A 21,974-nucleotide genomic window follows, 5' to 3' on the forward strand; every position below is an offset into this window, starting at 1 on the left:
GTTTAAGAGTTTTCCTTGCCCCTTCTCTGCCCCAGAATGGGAAGGGAGCTCTTTCCCACTGTATGGGGGGGGGCGGCTTTCTTTTATGGTTATGTGGGGAGCCTTACCTTTACCCCCCTTAAGGTGGTAGGTCTTTTTTGTAAAATTGTTAGTCAAATGTTGATCAAATATTATAAGTTTTTGTGATATGCATGAAACATGTGCAGAATATGATCTGCTCTCATGCTGAAAGCAAGTATAGAAACATTGTGAAAAAATGATGTAAACCTAAGCTAAGCAAACGACCAGTCAATGGAAATGTTTATTATAATGTATCAACAATAACACATTATCATAGTTATTTGGTGCTTATACGAAACAGGTATCAGGGATTGTCACCAGTGATTTTATTTATGTAAACAGTGCATGTCACTACAAATAATGATGGTAGCGAAATTAAGTTTTGTTTATTCTACCTAATATAAAGTATATACACAAAACAAAGTAAACATCTGCTGAATTTGATATTAAGCAGCAAAATATTTCAAAACATAAAAATGTGAAACATAACATGAATACTCTCCATTGTCACTTGAAAACATTGGTCTTGGTAGGCAGTTTATTAGATGCTCAAATAGTGGTCTTGGTATGGTGTGCTTAATATTATTGTATGCAAAATTTAAAAACACAAAAGAGGGTACAATCAATATTGGAAAAGTAACATCTGTCACAGAAAATAGTAATTTATAAATATCAAAAGGAATATTATTCTGTACTTAAAATGTTAAACTTACTGTTAACAATAATTTAAAATGGTGATCAGGATGAGTCCAACAACTTAGTCCTTGAGCTTTCTTATTGGTCATAGTAAAAAGAAATTGTAGTCTTTCAAGTTTGTTGGTCGCATTGGGATTCTTGGAATGTATCAACAGATTCCTGCATATGAATCTTTGTTAATTTCACACAATACAAAATATATATACAAAACAAAGTAAAGCATAGTATAGGGTTAGTTGTGTCCTCTAATTATCAACCAACTATTGCTAAAAAGAGAAAAGCACTGGAAATGTTTCTTATAATGTATCAATATTGAATTGTTCTCATGAAACACAAATCGAAATAGTGATAGTTATTTGGCGCTTATAAGAAACAGGTATCAGGGATTTTGGTGTATCAGATGTTTTTACAGTGAACTTAACTTTCAAGAAACAAATTGGTATGCAATGACATAGGCTAAGAATCTTAGACAAAATATATTCAAATGAAAAAAAATGTTGAACACTTATAACTTTGTATGGACTCTCAAAAACATTTGAAAAAAATGTGTAAACAAATGTAAAAAAAAATGATCCGCTCTACTTGATGACATCAAGCATAGTAATATTTTAGTGAAGAAAATATGAAATTGATGTTCAGTGATTAGTTTGGATGAATGAGAAAATGTAATTGTTTGATGCATAAAAATAACTCATTTGCTGTATTTAATATTAAGCAGCAAAATATAGTGATTTGAATATTTAGGAAAACATCAAACCAGATTATGTAAAAAAAAAAAGATGAAATTAGAAAATATATATTTTATGCTTATGAGTTTTGCCAATTAAAATTTTGTGGCAGAAATTGGGTGATTACCAAGTAATTTTATTTTGGTAAAATTCTTAAATTATTTCAATGTTTATTATAATTTCTTATTAGTGACTTGTTATCATCAAAATCCGCCCCAAAGAGTGTCCTTTCTTTTATTAGGTATCAGAATAGGTATCCAGATTTCTACTTCTATACAAATGTGATATTGTAGTACAGTAAATGTCAAATTGTTTTTCAAGTATTAGTTTGTAACGTTTGTACTGACTTCATCAGATGTCATGTAAGGAACTGAATTCTATTTAAGACTTTATCTGAAGTGTTTTTATTTTGGTAGATCATGTGTGATTACACTGTAGTAATTGCGCTGATAGCATGTTAACTACAAATGACAAAAGATAAATCAATTTCTGATTCAGCTACACAATATAAACTAAAGGAAATCAAATTTGCAAAATAAAAGAAAAATGTAGTTATGGGTTAGTTTGGAGTTAGAATAAAAAGCCAACAAAACAGTTAGTTTATATTGTGTAGACTGTTTAATTAACTTTGTTCATTTCTGATAGTATTGAGAGTGGTCAATGAAAATCTTAATTTCTGACAAAATACTGTAATTTTCTTGGATACCCATTCATAAAAAGTACCTTTTTTGTGAAAAAAAAAAACACTCCCCAGATCACCTTCACCACCTAAAACACAAAAACAAAAATATCTTTATTCTTCAAATATTGTGGTTGACTGGAGGACGGGCTGAGCACTCCCAAAAAGGTAGGAGCCGGGGAACTTCTCCTCCCAGAAAGGGGGCCCGGGAAGGCTTCCCTGTCCCCATATTTTTTTTTTTTTTGTGTAAGGTTGATCTCTTTCGGAATGGAGTAAGCAGAACCGACAGGGGGGGGGGGTCAATCAACCATACAAAAGGATATCTATCTCTTAGTTGAAAGAGGGAAGGTCTCCCTGTCCTCCCATACCCCTTCTGAGAGAAGTTTCCCCAGCTCTCAGCTTTGGGGGGGGGGGGGGGTAGGAGGGCTTAGCCCGCCCTCAAGGCAAATAGTCTGACTGTCTGCCTTATATAAAAAGGCGATTTTAGCTGGTCAGGTGGTATGACCTGCATTGACTATTTTTCCTCCACCTGTTGACCTTCCTTAATATTTATTTTTAATAATAAACACATTTTATTTTAATATTAATATTTATTTGTAATAATAAACACATTATATTATTTTAAATATTAATATTTATTTTTAATAATAAACACATATTATTTTAAATATTAATATTTATTTATAATAATAAACACATTTTATTCTACTTTAAATATTAATATTTATTTTTAATAATAAAAACAATTTTATTTGAATATTAATATGTATTTTTAATAATAAACTCATTTTTATTTTAATAATTATTTTTAATACTAACTCATTTTATTATTGTAAATGTTAATATTTATTTTTAATAATTATTGTTATTTAATAATAATATCTTCTATTTTTTTACTGTTTATGTCTAACTTTTATCGACTTTTTCTTTTTTAATAGCATATTCTTTAAATGAATAGAAAAATAATTTCCCAAATTTTAGACCCCGGTTATTTGGCTGATAGTCGATAAAAATGATTAAAAGAGAGATTCATGAACATTAACGTTGTCATATAAAAAGAAAATGCTAATAAGAAGTGTTTTTAATCAATGTAACATATTTATTCAACTCTGTCATATATTTGTTTGATGACAACGTTTTCGAATCTGTGTACAGTAAAAACGATATACTTACATAGGATTTTGAAAGCATTTAAACTGTCGAAGAGTTTTATTATAAATAAAAGAGTTTAGTTTGTTGAACTTAATGGACTTTTTTGTTGTATCTATTAACTGTTTATTCTTTTACATAGGATTTTGAAAGCATTTAAACTGTCGAAGAGTTTTATTATAAATAAAAGAGTTTAGTTTGTTGAACTTAATGGACTTTTTTGTTGTATCTATTAACTGTTTATTCTTTTTATCAAACAAAAAGAGAATTTTTATATTGACATGTGATGGACTGTTTTTCTAACATCGAAATTTTAAAATTAGTTTTATTTAAAAAAAAAAAAAAACTCGCCATTAGTGGACGGTCAAAAGACAAATATATAACAAATAAATGTTAGGAAAGGCAAGATAAGTTACTTTTCTATCCAACTGGATATATTTTTTGTGTTTTTATTCAATGTAACATATTTATTCAGCTCGAAAAACATACAGTGTTTACCGATGTATTCGAAAAATGCCACCAGTTGTTTACATAGCCATTTGCCGGAAGTGACGGTTTTTTTTTATATAAGTTTTATTCAAACAGGCTTTAAGTTCAAATTAATGGACTTTTTTTTGTATTTATTAACTGTTTTATTCTTTATGGACTCTTTTTCGAACATCGAAATTTTAAAATTAGTTTTATTTAAAAAAAAAAAAAAGACGGTGTTGTTTTTTTAATTGAATTCTACACTTTTTCAACAAACTGTTACAGACATAATGGACTGTTTGTCAAACATCGAAATTTTAAAAATAAAGTTTTTAGTTTTATTTAAAAAAAAAAAAAAGACGGTGTTGTTTTTTTAATTGAATTCTACACTTTTTCAACAAACTATGGACTACCCCCCAAAAAAAACTGCGAATAAAATATATAAAACTTATGAAATATACTTCCAAAATAAACTATTACAGTCGTTTAAAACATAATAGAAGTATTATTTTTTATTTTTTAAAAACAATGTTTACAAAATGTCTAAGCGCGTTTCTTCCGGCCGGCTGCGAATAGCATAAATAAATAACTGTTGCCAGAATTTATCGCATTTTTATTTTTTAATAGCATTTTCTTAAAACGAATAGAAAAATAATTTCCCATGAAAAAAAAAAAAAGAAAATGCTATTAAATATAATAAAAATTACTGAGATAAAAATATAAAAAATACGTACGTAACATCAAAAACACACCGACTGGTTTTAAAGAGAAAGTGGGTGTAGAGAGAGAGAGAGAGAGAGAGAGAGAGAGAGAGGGAGGGAAGAGAAAGCGGTGTATAGTGAATTTTGTTCCTTTTCGAAGCAGCACAAAAATTAAGTGTTTCCATAGTAACCAAACCGGTGCACAGTGAAGTTTTTTTAAACGAATAGAAAAATAGAAAGAGGGTGATAGAGAAAGTGAGAGAGAGAGAGAGAGTAAGTGTGAGAGAGAGAGACGGTGTTGGTTTTACTCCTCCCCCCCCCTTCCAGCTTAAGAGGTATGAGGTCACGTGGTAATATACAAAATGGCTAATTATTTTATATTACATAAATATTACGATATTTTTATTATCGTCTAATATTTTGAAAGGTGAATTTTTTTATTCCCGTACATTTTTTCCTGACATTTTTCGTTAAAACTCTTGTATAAATAATATTTTTAACCAGGTAATAACGATGGAAACATTGGCATAAAGTAAAAAAAAAGATATAACTGAGCCGAAGAGAAAAATGCAAAAGTATCGGAGAAAGATTTTTTTATTAACAATTGTTCGCCATTAGTGGACGTTGACGTCACGTCACGTGACATGACTAAGCTTTTTTTTTTTTTACGTATGAATTACATTGGATCATTCAAGAATTACGTAATAAAAAGCATTACAATGACAGTTTTTTTTGGGCCCCCCTTGGAGATAACTGATACGTTTACCCCTTTCTCCTCGTCCGTTTGACGTGAAATTTCGATATTTGTCATCCGGGATAGGGGGCTTCGATATGATACCAAATTTATCAAGTCTAGTTGTGTCTTTCAAAAGTTTTAGCGTTACAAACAAACATACAAACTCACAGACGTTTGCCTTTTATATATATAGAAGACTAGCAGGGCTACCCGGCGTTGCTCGGGACCGTATAAACAATGAAAAAACAAAAGCAGATATTGAACATATGTTTGATTCTTAGGGGAGAGGAATCTTTCATCTCTATGTATTATTTGTTTTATCTACCCTAGGACTGATATTGTTCATGTTTTATCCCTAGCATAGGTAATTTACAGCATGTATATGAAATTGTTTTACCTTAGGGAGAAGAGAACAGGTAATATACAACATAATGTGTCTATATTACATCCCTGGCAACGCCTAGAAACCAGCTAGAACATGTATTTCAGTCAATCTTTATTATATCCTGGGCTATGCCAGGAAACCAGCTAATCTCTTTTTAGTGACTTGACCACCAAAATACCTCCCTAAGTGTGTCCTTTCTTTTGAACTTATTAGATATAGGTATCTAGAAATGTGTGTGAAATTTTGTTGAATGCATTGTTCACTATGATTTTCTTATTGTTCTACACAATATCAACTGTAGCGAAATAACACAGTAAACATAGTGTAGTGTTAGAATAAAGAGCAAAGGAAAAAATTAGAATCATATTTTGTAATTGCAAATCTAAATTTGCTAGCATGTACCAGTATTTGCCAGGTTGTGGAAATTTGGAACTTATAACATATGTAGTGGCCTTTTCCTAGATACCTATTGCTAAAAATTATACTTTCATTTTGTTAGAAAAATCTCTCTTCAGATGCCCTGCATCATTCAAAATAAAAACAAATATTTTTATAATTGTTTCAGTATATTGCTACACAATGTGAAAGTTTTTAACGTTTGTAAAAAAAATCATGAATGTGCTTATATTGCAAAAAAGAAAATATCAGTGCACAGTATTGAAAGTGTTTGAGATTCAAAAGTCTGTAACATTTCTACTAACTTCATAAGATGTCATGTGAGAAACTGAATTGAATATCAAGACATTATCTGAAGCGTTTTTATTTTGGTGTAACATATGTGTTTACAGTGAACCTTAACTTTTAATAAACAGATTGGTATGCAATGACATAGGCTAAGAATCTTTAACAAAATATATATAAATTGGAAAAATGTGTGAACAAATGAAAAAAAAATGATCCGCTCCACTTGATGACATCAAGCACAGTAATATTTTAGTGAAGAAAATATGAAATTGATGTTCAGTGATTAGTTTGGATGAATGAGAAAATGTAATTGTTTGATGCATAAAAATAACTCATTTGCTGTATTTGATATTAAGCAGCAAAATATAGTGATTTGAATATTTGGGAAAACATCAAACCAGATTATGTAAAAAGAAAAAAAAAAGATGAAATTAGAAAATATATATTTTATGTTTATGAGTTCTGCCAATCAAAATTTTGTGGCAGAAATTGGGTGATTACCATGCAATTTTATTTTGGTAAAATTCTTAAATTATTAGAATGTTTATTATAATTTCTAATTAGTGACTTGTTATAATCAAAATCCGCCCTAAAGAGTGTCCTTTCTTTTATTAGGTATCAGAGTAGGTATCAAGATTTCTACTTCTATACAAATGTGATATTTCAGATCTGTACATAAAAAATTTGTTGAATATATAGGTTGAGAATTGTTCTGTGTCGCTCTCTCTCACACACACACGCATTCTCACTTTTATAGATATAATAGATAGATTACTCTAGATATATTTCCATATGTCTGAATACCCTATATACAAATTTTCAAATCTGTAGATAAAAAAATTTGTTGAGTATATAGGTTGAAAATTGTTCTCTCTCTCTCACATACACATTCTCAATTTTAGAGATATAATAGATAGATTATGCTAGATATATTTCCATATGTCTGAATACCCTATATACAAATTTTCTAATCTGTAGATCCAATATTTGTTGAATATATAGGTTGAAAATTGTTCTTACTCTCTCTCTCTCTCTCTCTGGCTACCTCACACACACATTCTAACTTTTATAGATATAATAGATAGATTATGCTAGATATATTTCCATATGTGTGAATACCCTATATACAAATTTTCTAATTTGTAGATAAAAAATTTGTAGAGTGCATAGGTTGAGAATTGTTCTCTCTATCTCTCACACACACACATTCTAACTTTTAAAGATATAATAGATTATGCTAGATATATTTCGATATTTCTGAATACCCTATATAACAAAATTTGTTGAATGTATCGGTTGAGAACTGTTCTCTCTCTCTCTCTCTCTCTCTCTCTCGCTCACACACACACACATTCTCACTTTTATAGATATAATAGAAAGATTATCCTAGATATATTTCTATTTGTATGAATACTCTATATACACATTTTAAAATCTGTAGATAAAGAATTTGTTGAGTATATGGGTTGAGAATTGTTCTCTCTCTCTCTCTCTCTCTCTCTCTCTCACACACACACACACATTCTCACTTTTATAGATATAATAGATTATGCTAGATATATTTCCATATGTCTGAATACCCTATATACAAATTTTTAAATCTGTAGATAAAAAATTTGTTGAGTATATAGGTTGAGAATTGTTCTTTCTCTCTCTCTCACACACACATTCTCACTTTTATAGATATAATAGATTATGCTAGATATATTTCCAAATGTCTGAATACCCTATATACAAATTTTCAAATCTGTAAAGATAGAATTTGTTGAATATATAGGTTGAGAATTGTTCTCTCTCTCTCTCACACACACATTCTCACTTTTATAGATATAATAGATAGATTATGCTAGATATATTTCCTTATGTCTGAATACCCTATATACAAATTATCAAATCTGTAGATACAAAATTTGTTGAGTATATAGGTTGAGAATTGTTCTCTCTCTCTCTCTCTCTCTCTCACTCACTCACTCACTCACTCACTCACACACACACACACACATTCTACCTTTTATAGATATAATAGATTATGCTAGATATATTTCCATATGTCTGAATACCCTGTATACAAATTTTCAGATCTGTACATAAAAATTAGTTGAATATATAGGTTGAGAATTGTTCTCTCTCTCTCTTCTCTCTCTCTCTCACACACATTCTCACTTTTATAGATATAATAGATAGATTATGCTAGATATATTTCCATGTCTGAATACCCTATATACAAATTTTCTAATCGGTAGATAAAAAATTTGTTGAATATATAGGGTGAGAATTGTACTTACTCTCTCTCTCTCTCTCTCTCTCTCTCTCTCTCTCTCTCTCACGCACACATTCTCACTTTTATGGATATAATAGATAGATTATGCTGGATATATTTCCATATGTCTGAATACCCTATATACAAATGGTCAAATCTGTAGATAACAAATTTATTGAATAGATAGGTTGAGAATTGTTCTCTCTCTCTCTCTCGCAACCTTACACACACAACCACACGCAAACATTCTGACTTTTATAGATATAATAGATCGATTATGCTAGATATATTTCCATATGTCTGAATACCCAATATACAAATTTTCAAATCTGTAGGTAAAAAATTTGTTGAATATATAGGTTGAGAATTGTTCTCTCTCTCTCACACACTCACATTCTCACTTTTATAGATATAATGTATAGATTATGCTAGATATATTTCTATGTCTGAATACCCTATATACAAAGTTTAAAATCCGTAGATAAAAATACGTTGAGTATATAGGTTGAGAATTGTTCTCTCTCTCTCTTACGCACACACACACACACACACACACACACACACACACACACACACACACATTTTCACTTTTATAGATATAATAGATAGATTATGCTAGATATATTTCCATATGTCTGAATACCCTATATACAAATTTTCAAATCTGTAGATAAAAAATGTATTGAATATATAGGTTGAGAATTGTTGTCTCTCTCTCTCTCTCTCTCTCTCTCTCTGGCTACCTCACACACACACACATTTTCACTTTTATAGATATAATAGATAGATTATGCTAGATATATTTCCATATGTCTGAATACCCTATATACAAACTTTCAAATCTGTAGATAAAAAATTTGTTGAGTATATAGGTTGAGAATTGTTCTCTCTCTCTCACACGAAACTGTGCGCTCGGCTTCTTCCCCCCCTTCCCACCCCAAATGCTTGGGAAACTGTGCACTGTTTTTGTTGGTTTTCAAGCTGCCTCTTCCCCCCCCCCACACACACACAGTTTAACAGTAGTAGGAGGTCAAGAGAAAGAGGGTGAGAGAGAGAGAAGAGTAAGTTGGTGAGAGAGAGAGAAAAGAGAAAGAGGGTGTTGGTTTTATATTTTTATTATCGTCTAATATTTTGAAAGCTGAATTTCTAATAAGATGTGCATCTATAGGAGATAATGCCTGGGAATGTGTTCCCCCCCCCCCACAGTTTAACAGTGGTGTGACGTCAAGAGAAAGAGGGTGAGAGAGAGGGAAGAGTAAGTGGGTGAGAGAGAGAAAGAGAGAGAAAAAAAAAGAAAGACGGTGTTGGTTTTGTGAAAAAAGTTGTTATTTACAATTGTTCGCATTCTTGGCCTTTTGGTCAAGATCAAAGTGTAGTATCTGTTCTTCAGATGCTGCACTTCTATTTCTTGTTCTCTTTCGGTGGAGGAGAAATCCTCCACGACTGAGACAATTTTTATTTTTGTACCTTTTCTCCACGTTAAAAAACGACCCTGGTGTCTAACTCTGTCCCGTGGGGAGGCATAGTAAATAGGTACAATTGTTCGCCATTAGTGGATGTTGACGTCACGTCACGTGACATGACTAAGCGTTTTTTTTTTTTAGTATGAATAACATTTTTTGTTTTAATTATAAAGTCTACACTTAATTTTATAGAAAATGATGTATATATAATAGAAAAAAAAAATTACTGGTTTTGTTGGATTCAAGTGGATCCCCCCCCCTCCAGTTTAAGAGATAGCAGGTCACGTGGTAATATACAAAATGGCTAGCGTAAATATAAAGATCGGTTTTTTTATCGACGAATATTTTGAAAGCTGAATTTTTTTTTATTCCTGTACATTTTTTCCTGATATTTTTCGTTAAAACTCTTGTATAAATACTATTTTTAACCAGTTAAATACGTTGGAGACATTGTCATGGAGTTTAATAATCTCTAGAACAAAGCAGAAGAGAAATTACAAAAGTATCGGTAAAACAAAGTGTTTGTTTACATTTGTTCGCCATTACTGGATGTTGACGTCACGTCACGTGACATGACTAAGCGTTTTTGGATTATGTAATATTAACATTAAAATGACAGGTTTTTTTGGGGGCCCCCCTAGGAGAGAAATGATCAGTTCACCCCCTTTTAATGGTCCGTTTGGTGTGAAATTTCGATATTTGTCATGCGGGTGATCAAGGTTCAATATGATACATAATTTGTCAACTTTGGTTGTGTCTGTCAAAAGTTTGAGCTGACGTCACGTCACGTGACACGTATTGAATAACGTTAAAATGACAGGTTTTTTGGGGGGCCCCCCTAGGAGAAAAACGATCAGTTGACCCCTTTCTACTGGTCCGTTTGACGTGAAATTTCGATATTTGTCATCCGGGTGATCAAGGTGCAATATGATACCAAATTTGTCAACTCTGGTTCCGTCTTTCAAAAGTTTTAGCGTTACAAACAAACATACATACATACATACATACATACACACCGATTTTTGCCTTTTATATATATAGACTAGCAGGGCTACCCGGCGTTGCTCGGGACCGTATAAACAATGAAAAAACAAAAGCAGATATTGAACATATGTTTGATTCTTAGGGGAGAGGAATCTTTCATCTCTATGTATTATTTGTTTTATCTACCCTAGGACTGATATTGTTCATGTTTTATCCCTAGCATAGGTAATTTACAGCATGTATATGAAATTGTTTTACCTTAGGGAGAAGAGAACAGGTAATATACAACATAATGTGTCTATATTACATCCCTGGCAACGCCTAGAAACCAGCTAGAACATGTATTTCAGTCAATCTTTATTATATCCTGGGCTATGCCGGGAAACCAGCTAATCTCTTTTTAGTGACTTGACCACCAAAATACCTCCCTAAGTGTGTCCTTTCTTTTGAACTTATTAGATATAGGTATCTAGAAATGTGTGTGAAATTTTGTTGAATGCATTGTTCACTATGATTTTCTTATTGTTCTACACAATATCAACTGTAGCGAAATAACACAGTAAACTTAGTGTAGTGTTAGAATAAAGAGCAAAGGAAAAAATTAGAATCATATTTTGTAATTGCAAATCTAAATTTGCTAGCATGTACCAGTATTTGCCAGGTTGTGGAAATTTGGAACTTATAACATATGTAGTGGCCTTTTCCTAGATACCTATTGCTAAAAATTATACTTTCATTTTGTTAGAAAAATCTCTCTTCAGATGCCCTGCATCATTCAAAATAAAAACAAATATTTTTATAATTGTTTCAGTATATTGCTACACAATGTGAAAGTTTTTAACGTTTGTAAAAAAAATCATGAATGTGCTTATATTGCAAAAAAGAAAATATCAGTGCACAGTATTGAAAGTGTTTGAGATTCAAAAGTCTGTAACATTTCTACTAACTTCATAAGATGTCATGTGAGAAACTGAATTGAATATCAAGACATTATCTGAAGCGTTTTTATTTTGGTGTAACATATGTGTTTACAGTGAACCTTAACTTTTAATAAACAGATTGGTATGCAATGACATAGGCTAAAAATCTTTAACAAAATATATATAAATTGGAAAAATGTGTGAACAAATGAAAAAAAAATGATCCGCTCCACTTGATGACATCAAGCACAGTAATATTTTAGTGAAGAAAATATGAAATTGATGTTCAGTGATTAGTTTGGATGAATGAGAAAATGTAATTGTTTGATGCATAAAAATAACTCAGTTGCTGTATTTGATATTAAGCAGCAAAATATAGTGATTTGAATATTTGGGAAAACATCAAACCAGATTATGTAAAAAGAAAAAAAAAAGATGAAATTAGAAAATATATATTTTATGTTTATGAGTTCTGCCAATCAAAATTTTGTGGCAGAAATTGGGTGATTACCATGCAATTTTATTTTGGTAAAATTCTTAAATTATTAGAATGTTTATTATAATTTCTAATTAGTGACTTGTTATAATCAAAATCCGCCCTAAAGAGTGTCCTTTCTTTTATTAGGTATCAGAGTAGGTATCAAGATTTCTACTTCTATACAAATGTGATATTTCAGATCTGTACATAAAAAATTTGTTGAATATATAGGTTGAGAATTGTTCTGTGTCGCTCTCTCTCACACACACACGCATTCTCACTTTTATAGATATAATAGATAGATTACTCTAGATATATTTCCATATGTCTGAATACCCTATATACAAATTTTCAAATCTGTAGATAAAAAAATTTGTTGAGTATATAGGTTGAAAATTGTTCTCTCTCTCTCACACACACATTCTCAATTTTAGAGATATAATAGATAGATTATGCTAGATATATTTCCATATGTCTGAATACCCTATATACAAATTTTCTAATCGGTAGATAAAAAATTTGTTGAATATATAGGGTGAGAATTGTACTTACTCTCTCTCTCTCTCTCTCTCTCTCTCTCACGCACACATTCTCACTTTTATGGATATAATAGATAGATTATGCTGGATATATTTCCATATGTCTGAATACCCTATATACAAATGGTCAAATCTGTAGATAACAAATTTATTGAATAGATAGGTTGAGAATTGTTCTCTCTCTCTCTCTCGCAACCTTACACACACAACCACACGCAAACATTCTGACTTTTATAGATATAATAGATCGATTATGCTAGATATATTTCCATATGTCTGAATACCCAATATACAAATTTTCAAATCTGTAGGTAAAAAATTTGTTGAATATATAGGTTGAGAATTGTTCTCTCTCTCTCACACACTCACATTCTCACTTTTATAGATATAATGTATAGATTATGCTAGATATATTTCTATATGTCTGAATACCCTATATACAAAGTTTAAAATCCGTAGATAAAAATACGTTGAGTATATAGGTTGAGAATTGTTCTCTCTCTCTCTTACGCACACACACACACACACACACACACACATTTTCACTTTTATAGATATAATAGATAGATTATGCTAGATATATTTCCATATGTCTGAATACCCTATATACAAATTTTCAAATCTGTAGATAAAAAATGTATTGAATATATAGGTTGAGAATTGTTGTCTCTCTCTCTCTCTGGCTACCTCACACACACACACATTTTCACTTTTATAGATATAATAGATAGATTATGCTAGATATATTTCCATATGTCTGAATACCCTATATACAAACTTTCAAATCTGTAGATAAAAAATTTGTTGAGTATATAGGTTGAGAATTGTTCTCTCTCTCTCACACGAAACTGTGCGCTCGGCTTCTTCCCCCCCCTTCCCACCCCAAATGCTTGGGAAACTGTGCACTGTTTTTGTTGGTTTTCAAGCTGCCTCTTCCCCCCCCCACACACACACAGTTTAACAGTAGTAGGAGGTCAAGAGAAAGAGGGTGAGAGAGAGAGAAGAGTAAGTTGGTGAGAGAGAGAGAAAAGAGAAAGAGGGTGTTGGTTTTATATTTTTTTATTATCGTCTAATATTTTGAAAGCTGAATTTCTAATAAAATGTGCATCTATAGGAGATAATGCCTGGGAATGTGTTCCCCCCCCCCCACAGTTTAACAGTGGTGTGACGTCAAGAGAAAGAGGGTGAGAGAGAGGGAAGAGTAAGTGGGTGAGAGAGAGAAAGAGAGAGAAAAAAAAAGAAAGACGGTGTTGGTTTTGTGAAAAAAGTTGTTATTTACAATTGTTCGCATTCTTGGCCTTTTGGTCAAGATCAAAGTGTAGTATCTGTTCTTCAGATGCTGCACTTCTATTTCTTGTTCTCTTTCGGTGGAGGAGAAATCCTCCACGACTGAGACAATTTTTATTTTTGTACCTTTTCTCCACGTTAAAAAACGACCCTGGTGTCTAACTCTGTCCCGTGGGGAGGCATAGTAAATAGGTACAATTGTTCGCCATTAGTGGATGTTGACGTCACGTCACGTGACATGACTAAGCGTTTTTTTTTTTTAGTATGAATAACATTTTTTGTTTTAATTATAAAGTCTACACTTAATTTTATAGAAAATGATGTATATATAATAGAAAAAAAAAATTACTGGTTTTGTTGGATTCAAGTGGATCCCCCCCCCTCCAGTTTAAGAGATAGCAGGTCACGTTGTAATATACAAAATGGCTAGCGTAAATATAAAGATCGGTTTTTTTATCGACGAATATTTTGAAAGCTGAATTTTTTTTTATTCCTGTACATTTTTTCCTGATATTTTTCGTTAAAACTCTTGTATAAATACTATTTTTAACCAGTTAAATACGTTGGAGACATTGTCATGGAGTTTAATAATCTCTAGAACAAAGCAGAAGAGAAATTACAAAAGTATCGGTAAAACAAAGTGTTTGTTTACATTTGTTCGCCATTACTGGATGTTGACGTCACGTCACGTGACATGACTAAGCGTTTTTGGATTATGTAATATTAACATTAAAATGACAGGTTTTTTTGGGGGCCCCCCTAGGAGAGAAATGATCAGTTCACCCCCTTTTAATGGTCCATTTGGTGTGGAATTTCGATATTTGTCATGCGGGTGATCAAGGTTCAATATGATACATAAATTGTCAACTTTGGTTGTGTCTGTCAAAAGTTTGAGCTGACGTCACGTCACGTGACACGTATTGAATAACGTTAAAATGACAGGTTTTTTGGGGGGCCCCCCCTAGGAGAAAAACGATCAGTTGACCCCTTTCTACTGGTCCGTTTGACGTGAAATTTCGATATTTGTCATCCGGGTGATCAAGGTGCAATATGATACCAAATTTGTCAACTCTGGTTCCGTCTTTCAAAAGTTTTAGCGTTACAAACAAACATACATACATACATACATACATACATACATACACACCGATTTTTGCCTTTTATATATATAGAAGACTAGCAGGGCTACCCGGCGTTGCTCGGGACCGTATAAACAATGAAAAAACAAAAGCAGATATTGAACATATGTTTGATTCTTAGGGGAGAGGAATCTTTCATCTCTATGTATTATTTGTTTTATCTACCCTAGGACTGGTATTGTTCATGTTTTATCCCTAGCATAGGTAATTTACAGCATGTATATGAAATTGTTTTACCTTAGGGAGAAGAGAACAGGTAATATACAACATAATGTGTCTATATTACATCCCTGGCAACGCCTAGAAACCAGCTAGAACATGTATTTCAGTCAATCTTTATTATATCCTGGGCTATGCCGGGAAACCAGCTAATTTCTCATTAGTGACTTGACCACCAAAATACCTCCCTAAGTGTGTCCTTTCTTTTGAACTTATTAGATATAGGTATCTAGAAATGTGTGTGAAATTTTGTTGAATGCATTGTTCACTATGATTTTCTTATTGTTCTACACAATATCAACTGTAGCGAAATAACACAGTAAACTTAGTGTAGTGTTAGAATAAAGAGCAAAGGAAAAAATTAGAATCATATTTTGTAATTGCAAATCTAAATTTGCTAGCGTGTACCAGTATTTGCCAGGTTGTGGAAATTTGGAACTTATAACATATGTAGTGGCCTTTTCCTAGATACCTATTGCTAAAAATTATACTTTCATTTTGTTAGAAAAATCTCTCTTCGGATGCCCTGCATCATTCAAAATAAAAAAAAATATTTTTATAATTGTTTCAGTATATTGCTACACAATGTGAAAGTTTTTAACGTTTGTAAAAAAAATCATGAATGTGCTTATATTGCAAAAAAGAAAATATCAGTTTTAATGATATAATAGATTATGCTAGATATATTTCGATATTTCTGAATACCCTATATATAAAAATTTGTTGAATGTATAGGTTGAGAACTGTTCTCTCTCTCTCTCTCTCTCTCGCTCACACACACACACATTCTCACTTTTATAGATATAATAGAAAGATTATCCTAGATATATTTCTATTTGTATGAATACTCTATATACAAATTTTAAAATCTGTAGATAAAGAATTTGTTGAGTATATGGGTTGAGAATTGTTCTCTCTCTCTCTCTCTCTCTCTCACACACACACACACATTCTCACTTTTATAGATATAATAGATTATGCTAGATATATTTCCATATGTCTGAATACCCTATATACAAATTTTCAAATCTGTAGATAAAAAATTTGTTGAGTATATAGGTTGAGAATTGTTCTCTCTCTCTCTATCACACACATTCTCACTTTTATAGATATAATAGACAGATTATGCCAGATATATTGAAATATGTCTGAATGCCCAATATACAAATTTTGAAATCTGTAGATAAAAAATTTGTTGTATACATAGGTTGACAATTGTCCTCTCTCTCACACACACACACATTCTCACTTTTATACATATAATAGATAGATTATGCTAGATATATTTCTATATGTCTGAACACCCTATATACAAATGTTCAAATCTGTGGATAAAAAATTTGTTGAATGTATAGGTTGAGAATTTTTATCTCTCTCTTTTTCTCTCTCTCTCTCTCGCTATCTCACACACACGCATTCTCACTTTTATAGATAAAATAGATAGATTATGCTAGATATATTTCCATATGTCTGAATACCCTATATACAAAGTTTCAAATCTTTAGATAAAAAATTTGTTGAATATATAGGTTTAGAATTGTTCTCTCTCTCTCTCTCTCTCACACACACATTCTAACTTTTGTAGTTATAATAGATAGATTATGCTAGATATATTTCCATATGTCTGAATACCCTATATACAAATTTTCTAAACTGTAGGTAAAAAATTTGTTGAGTATGTAGGTTAAGAATTGTTCTCTCTCTCTCTCACACACACACACACACACACAAGTTCTCACTTTTATAGATATAATAGATAGATTATGCTAGATATATTTCTATATGTCTGCCTACCCTATATACAAATTTCCAAATCTGTGCCCAAAAATGTGTGGAATATATAGGTTGAGAATTGTTCTCTCTCTCTCTCTCTCTCACACATATTCTCACTTTTATAGGTTATATAGGTTGAGAATTTTTTGCTCTTTCCATCACTCACATTCACACTTTTATAGATATAATACATAGATTATGCCAGATATATTTACATATGTCTGAATACTCAATATACACATTTTCAAATCGGTAGATAAAAAATTAGTTGAATATATAGGTTGAGAATTGTTCTCTCTCTCTCTCTTTCTCTCTCTCTCACACACACATTCTCACTTTTATAGATATAATAGATAGATTATGCTAGATATATTTCCATACGTCTGAATACCCTATATCCAAATTTTCTAATATGTAGATAAAAAATTTGTTGAATATATAGGGTGAGAATTTTCCTTCCTCTCTTTCTCTCTCTCTCTTTCTCACACACACACAAGCTGAAAATTGTTCTCTCTCTCTCTCTGACTCTCTCTCTCTCTCTCACACACACACACATGGTCATTTTATAGATATAATAGATAGGTTATGCTAGATATATTTCTATATGTCTGAATACCCTATATACAAATTTTTAAATCTGTAGATAAAAAATTTGTTGAGTATATAGGTTGAGAATTGTTCTTTCTCTCTCTCTCACACACACATTCTCACTTTTATAGATATAATAGATTATGCTAGATATATTTCCAAATGTCTGAATACCCTATATACAAATTTTCAAATCTGTAAAGATAGAATTTGTTGAATATATAGGTTGAGAATTGTTCTCTCTCTCTCTCTTTCACACACATTCTCACTTTTATAGATATAATAGATAGATTATGCTAGATATATTTCCTTATGTCTGAATACCCTATATACAAATTATCAAATCTGTAGATACAAAATTTGTTGAGTATATAGGTTGAGAATTGTTCTCTCTCTCTCTCTCTCACTCACTCACTCACTCACTCACTCACAAACACACACACACATTCTACCTTTTATAGATATAATAGATTATGCTAGATATATTTCCATATGTCTGAATACCCTGTATACAAATTTTCAGATCTGTACATAAAAATTAGTTGAATATATAGGTTGAGAATTGTTCTCTCTCTCTCTCTTCTCTCTCTCTCTTTCACACACATTCTCACTTTTCTAGATATAATAGATAGATTATGCTAGATATATTTCCATATGTCTGAATACCCTATATACAAATTTTATAATCGGTAGATAAAAAATTTGTTGAATATATAGGGTGAGAATTGTACTTACTCTCTCTCTCTCTCTCTCTCTCTCTCTCTCTCACGCACACATTCTCACTTTTATGGATATAATAGATAGATTATGCTGGATATATTTCCATATGTCTGAATACCCTATATACAAATGGTCAAATCTGTAGATAACAAATTTATTGAATAGATAGGTTGAGAATTGTTCTCTCTCTCTCTCTCGCAACCTTACACACACAACCACACGCAAACATTCTGACTTTTATAGATATAATAGATCGATTATGCTAGATATATTTCCATATGTCTGAATACCCAATATACAAATTTTCAAATCTGTAGGTAAAAAATTTGTTGAATATATAGGTTGAGAATTGTTCTCTCTCTCTCACACACTCACATTCTCACTTTTATAGATATAATGTATAGATTATGCTAGATATATTTCTATATGTCTGAATACCCTATATACAAAGTTTAAAATCCGTAGATAAAAATACGTTGAGTATATAGGTTGAGAATTGTTCTCTCTCTCTCTTACGCACACACACACACACACACACACACATTTTCACTTTTATAGATATAATAGATAGATTATGCTAGATATATTTCCATATGTCTGAATACCCTATATACAAATTTTCACATCTGTAGATAAAAAATGTATTGAATATATAGGTTGAGAATTGTTGTCTCTCTCTCTCTCTCTCTCTCTCTCTCTCTCTCTCTCTCTCTCTCTCTCTCTCTCTCTGGCTACCTCACACACACACACATTTTCACTTTTATAGATATAATAGATAGATTATGCTAGATATATTTCCATATGTCTGAATACCCTATATACAAACTTTCAAATCTGTAGATAAAAAATTTGTTGAGTATATAGGTTGAGAATTGTTCTCTCTCTCTCACACGAAACTGTGCGCTCGGCTTCTTCCCCCCCTTCCCACCCCAAATGCTTGGGAAACTGTGCACTGTTTTTGTTGGTTTTCAAGCTGCCTCTTCCCCCCCCCCCACACACACACAGTTTAACAGTAGTAGGAGGTCAAGAGAAAGAGGGTGAGAGAGAGAGAGAAGAGTAAGTTGGTGAGAGAGAGAGAAAAGAGAAAGAGGGTGTTGGTTTTATATTTTTATTATCGTCTAATATTTTGAAAGCTGAATTTCTAATAAAATGTGCATCTATAGGAGATAATGCCTGGGAATGTGTTCCCCCCCCCACAGTTTAACAGTGGTGTGACGTCAAGAGAAAGAGGGTGAGAGAGAGGGAAGAGTAAGTGGGTGAGAGAGAGAAAGAGAGAGAAAAAAAAGAAAGACGGTGTTGGTTTTGTGAAAGAAGTTGTTATTTACAATTGTTCGCATTCTTGGCCTTTTGGTCAAGATCAAAGTGTAGTATCTGTTCTTCAGATGCTGCACTTCTATTTCTTGTTCTCTTTCGGTGGAGGAGAAATCCTCCACGACTGAGACAATTTTTATTTTTGTACCTTTTCTCCACGTTAAAAAACGACCCTGGTGTCTAACTGTCCCGTGGGGAGGCATAATAAATAGGTACAATTGTTCGCCATTAGTGGATGTTGACGTCACGTCACGTGACATGACTAAGCGTTTTTTTTTTTTAGTATGAATAACATTTTTTGTTTTAATTATAAAGTCTACACTTAATTTTATAGAAAATGATGTATATATAATAGAAAAAAAAAATTACTGGTTTTGTTGGATTCAAGTGGATCCCCCCCCTCCAGTTTAAGAGATAGCAGGTCACGTGGTAATATACAAAATGGCTAGCGTAAATATAAAGATCGGTTTTTTTATCGACGAATATTTTGAAAGCTGAATTTTTTTTTATTCCTGTACATTTTTTCCTGATATTTTTCGTTAAAACTCTTGTATAAATACTATTTTTAACCAGTTAAATACGTTGGAGACATTGTCATGGAGTTTAATAATCTCTAGAACAAAGCAGAAGAGAAATTACAAAAGTATCGGTAAAACAAAGTGTTTGTTTACATTTGTTCGCCATTACTGGATGTTGACGTCACGTCACGTGACATGACTAAGCGTTTTTGGATTATGTAATATTAACATTAAAATGACAGGTTTTTTTTGGGGCCCCCCTAGGAGAGAAATGATCAGTTCACCCCCTTTTAATGGTCCGTTTGGTGTGGAATTTCGATATTTGTCATGCGGGTGATCAAGGTTCAATATGATACATAATTTGTCAACTTTGGTTGTGTCTGTCAAAAGTTTGAGCTGACGTCACGTCACGTGACACGTATTGAATAACGTTAAAATGACAGGTTTTTTGGGGGGCCCCCCTAGGAGAAAAACGATCAGTTGACCCCTTTCTACTGGTCCGTTTGACGTGAAATTTCGATATTTGACATCCGGGTGATCAAGGTGCAATATGATACCAAATTTGTCAACTCTGGTTCCGTCTTTCAAAAGTTTTAGCGTTACAAACAAACATACATACATACATACATACATACATACACACCGATTTTTGCCTTTTATATATAGAGACTAGCAGGGCTACCCGGCGTTGCTCGGGACCGTATAAACAATGAAAAAACAAAAGCAGATATTGAATATATGTTTTATTCTTAGGGGAGAGGAATCTTTCATCTCTATGTATTATTTGTTTTATCTACCCTAGGACTGGTATTGTTCATGTTTTATCCCTAGCGTAGGTAATTTACAGCATGTATATGAAATTGTTTTACCTTAGGGAGAAGAGAACAGGTAATATACAACATAATGTGTCTATATTACATCCCTGGCAACGCCTAGAAACCAGCTAGAACATGTATTTCAGTCAATCTTTATTACATCTTGGGCTATGCCGGGAAACCAGCTAATCTCTATTTAGTGACTTGACCACCAAAATACCTCCCTAAGTGTGTCCTTTCTTTTGAACTTATTAGATATAGGTATCTAGAAATGTGTGTGAAATTTTGTTGAATGCATTGTTCACTATGATTTTCTTATTGTTCTACACAATATCAACTGTAGCGAAATAAAACAGTAAACTTAGTGTAGTGTTAGAATAAAGAGCAAAGGAAAAAATTAGAATCATATTCTGTAATTACAAATCTAAATTTGCTAGCGTGTACCAGTATTTGCCAGGTTGTGGAAATTTGGAATTTATAACATATGTAGTGGCCTTTTCCTAGATACCTATTTTTATAATTGTTTCAGTACATTGCTACAAAATGTGACATTTGTTGGCGTTTGTAAAAAAAATCATGAATGTGCTTATATTCCAAAAAAGAAAATATCAGTGCACAGTATTGAAAGTGTTTGAGATTCAAAAGTCTGTAACATTTCTACTAACTTCATAAGA

General features: G+C 31.9%; 3 pseudogenes; all 3 read left to right on the top strand.

Moving 5' to 3' along the window:
• Window positions 1-9,884: 9,884 nt before the first annotated feature.
• On the top strand, window positions 9,885-10,018 carry LOC145274628 (U2 spliceosomal RNA; annotated as a pseudogene).
• Window positions 10,019-14,214: 4,196 nt separating this feature from the next.
• Window positions 14,215-14,348, top strand: LOC145274639 (U2 spliceosomal RNA; annotated as a pseudogene).
• A 5,638-nt stretch (window positions 14,349-19,986) lies between these two features.
• LOC145274721 (U2 spliceosomal RNA) lies at window positions 19,987-20,120 on the top strand (annotated as a pseudogene).
• Window positions 20,121-21,974: the final 1,854 nt, after the last annotated feature.

Source organism: Euprymna scolopes, chromosome 4, assembly GCF_053919585.1.
Source record: "Euprymna scolopes isolate OS-2025 chromosome 4, ASM5391958v1, whole genome shotgun sequence".
Taxonomy (NCBI): Eukaryota; Metazoa; Mollusca; class Cephalopoda; order Sepiida; family Sepiolidae; genus Euprymna; species Euprymna scolopes.